The 3,547-nt window shown below is 32.3% G+C and overlaps 1 long non-coding RNA gene across 1 annotated transcript; it reads right to left on the bottom strand.

Moving 5' to 3' along the window:
• Nucleotides 1-1,424: 1,424 nt before the first annotated feature.
• On the bottom strand, nt 1,425-3,080 carry LOC139855716 (uncharacterized). Its single transcript, XR_011761530.1, has 3 exons — nt 2,964-3,080; nt 2,579-2,672; nt 1,425-1,956 (listed from the first exon to the last, which is right to left on the bottom strand). It is a non-coding gene; the product is annotated as an uncharacterized lncRNA (long non-coding RNA).
• Between the last annotated feature and the right edge of the window lie 467 nt (nt 3,081-3,547).

The raw sequence follows: 3,547 nt of genomic DNA, 5'->3' as shown, positions 1-3,547 counted from the left end.
TTTGTAGCCTTTTGAAGATCGAATTTGAAGACCCAAAGAAGAGTTCCTCTAAACGGTAGACACCCAAAGTTTCAACCTTGCTTCGATCTATACCTTCTACTTAACGGATATTTTCTTCTTCGTTATTTCCACCAAAAACCGAACCCAATTATAGATTTCAAGTATTTTGGTTACTTGAAAATAAGAAAGAAAAATAGCATTTTTGTATGTGTGTTTTTTTTTTTTTTTTTGTATCTTTTCATTACTTTTCCAATACCAAGACTTGGTATTATATATTACATAATTGATACAATTAATACATCTAGTACAAATGTAATAAATAAAGATTTGAAAAGATTTGCAAAATCAAATCTTTATATAAAATAAGATTTACAAAATCAAATCATATTTTATAAATCAAATCAAATCTTATATCTTATATAAAATATGATTTGCAAAATCTAATCAAATCTCTACATATTTAGATTTGTAAGTATATGTATACACATAAAAAAACTGACTTAATTTATTAAACCATTAACTAATGATTAATAAATTAATTTCCGATTAGAAAGTATATCAAACAATTTTACGATTGGCCTTTGTGTGTGACCGAATAGGATAACTGGACTTTTATTATTTAATGTCATGGGCATATCTTCAGAATATATGTACCACGGTCAAACCACGGTCGAACCGTAGCCAACCCGAGAACATATTTCCAACAACCTATAGCATTTGAAGACCCATTTTAAACAATAATGAAGAACCATCTTGGTCAGAAACACCAAACATACCAGAATTCGACCCACCCAGAGTTTGTTTTAGAATAACTACCCCCAAAGATGTAGTCACAACTATTATCTCCAACTGTCAAATTCTCTAGACACTTCCTTTTGTCGTTGAGGAAGGTAAGCATACATCACTATCCTCACCTTCGGTTACAGATGGTAAAGCAGCTCGCAGAAACTTGGTCAATCTTTTCTTAGGTGGCATTATCACACTTAAAAACAACCACTTATCTTACCCCAACAAAAACATGAATAAAGCAAATAGAAGATATGTAACATCCACTAGTTTGGCAACCTATGAATTTTATTCTTAACTCTTCCTTCAGGTGATTTCTCCAAACCTGACCATGCTTTATTCATCTACACAATACACAAAACTTACTATATACATGAACCTAACTCTATAATATATCAAAATAAAAAATGATAAGGAAAATTGACGGTACCTTATTAGCAGCGAAATAAATAGAGAGTTCAACATTAAAGATTGAAAAAGATGAATGAGGCTCAGATCTTTGTTAAAAGTTAAGCAAGAAAAAGTGGTTCGTCATGGCTGCAACCTATATGTTGCCCCGCCAAGATACAAAACCATTCTTTCTCACAGCTCAACTCAACTGAGTTCCTTTTTCATCATCATAGCCCTTTTTAAAAAAAAAATAAAAAAATTAGGAACTTTCTATCACTTGGCAACAGAGTGGCAACTATGTCCGAGAATGGAAAATTCTTTCAATCATTAACCATAGCTATTCCCGCCTTTTCCTGAGGCTCAGGTCTTTCTTAAAAGTTAAGCAAGATAAAGTAGCTCGATACGGCTGCAATTAGTCGCCATGCCAAAATACAAAGATATTATTTCTCGAGCTCATCTCAGTTCCCACTTATTCATCGTGCCACATTTTTTTTTATTATAATTTGGCAGCTTTCAATCATTTGTTCGAAACCTTACATAAAAACCAGTGACTTTCAAATATATTTAAAGCCGATATTTTTGATTAAAAAAAAAGGCACAGATCTGGAACACACGGTTACGGAGAAAAAGAAGATCTGACATCCGCCATGGCTGCAAACACACACGGTTGCACAAATCTTATGCCTTCCGGGGGTTGCCACGCCAGAATGCGGTACAATTTTTCAATATCCCCTAATCATTGGGTCAGATAACGGCATCGATCATCACAGCCTTCGCTTACTATACAAAAAAAAAAAAAAGTTAACAGTAAATGAGATCCAATCAGAAGGGTTGATTCAGTCTTGTCAATAGTTTTTTTATCTATTTAAAATAACTGAGTGAACAATATATCGACGCCAATGAGGAGGCTCAAATAACTCTTGTCAATAGCATATATGATATATGATATTAGTACCATCACCGTCAATAGAACAAACACAAACAACAGTTTCTGTATTTTTAAAGAGTTGACTGTAGGATCAGCAAACTATCATCATATCCTTATGAGATGGCATCAAAAGTACAATAAACAATCCAAAAGAAAAAAATCAGCTGGTGCAGCATTCCATGAATGCTTTATAATGTTATTATCGTATATGGTATTAGCTCACCATTTTGGTCTCTTCGTATAACCATAACTTGCAATCTTGCAATATAGCTGTTAGATGCCACAAAATTATACACCATACCTTTTGACGGTAAAAAAAATTTATTTACAGTCAATAAACTTTCATTTTTTTCAGTTTATGAATGCATTAGATGCAATCATAGCGTCGATGTCACTATTCGATGAAAACACACATATCAGCTACAATCATTTACTAAGGTAACTAAAAGGCCATATCAAAAGAGGGCAACTGACCTCATGTTAATAGCAGCAACTGGAAGAATAAAACAAAGATCCAAACCGCAATACAACAGCAGCGCAAACGATAACCATTTTATGTATTCATAAACTGAAAAAAAAATCACAGTTTCAGAATTTATGTTAATAGTAGCAACTGACCTCATGTACTACATCTTTTTTCTTTTTTTTTTCAGATCGACAACTAAAGTATCCAAAATCACGGTGAACCATTTTATGTGATACAAAAAGCTTTTTGAAAATCAACACAAATAATAAACACAGATACATAAACGCTAGTCGATAATTGTCAACAATCGAAATTTTAATAACCCTAATCGAAAATTGTAAGAGAAATTAAGGGGAATCGGGAAGTAAAACCCAAATAATCAGGTTGAGTTGCCTGAATCTTGAAGAGACGGTTGCCCATTTTTCAATACTCTGGCGATGGTGGACGGTGATTTAAGACACGCGAAGGGAAAAGGTGGCGATGGATACAGGGCGATGATGCTAGGGTTTTCTTTTGGGTGGAAAGCTCTGGAAGGCTGTGTAAATATGAGAAGGTGAATGAGGAAAAAAAATCGCTACAGTATAACAGTGAATTTGAGGTATGTGGAGGGTCCCTAGATGGCATTTACGGTAATTATAAAGTTTCTTTTAAATTGTTTTTTCTTTAGCAATTTACGTTGATGTTCAAATATAATTTTAATATTTAATACATACTACTAAATTTATGAACGAAATTTTATTAAATATAAAGGAAAGGTAAATAAAAAAGTATTACATTTGTGAATCCTTTTTATGATGAAAATGAAAGAAAAACTAAAGGACATGAAATGAAAGGAATTGAAAGGAAATATTAGGGAAATGAAAGGAATGAATGAAAATTAACAATGTTTTTATTTGATAGATAATTTACATTTAAAATTAAGCCGATTAAAAAAAAGCCATGCTATTTTATTATAACGTATAATATTTTTCTATAAC

The sequence above is a fragment of the Rutidosis leptorrhynchoides genome, chromosome 6 (assembly GCF_046630445.1).
Source record: "Rutidosis leptorrhynchoides isolate AG116_Rl617_1_P2 chromosome 6, CSIRO_AGI_Rlap_v1, whole genome shotgun sequence".
NCBI classification, from domain to species: domain Eukaryota; kingdom Viridiplantae; phylum Streptophyta; class Magnoliopsida; order Asterales; family Asteraceae; genus Rutidosis; species Rutidosis leptorrhynchoides.
The sequence above is the reverse complement of the archived record's forward strand: the minus strand, read 5'-3'. Positions and strand labels throughout refer to the sequence as shown.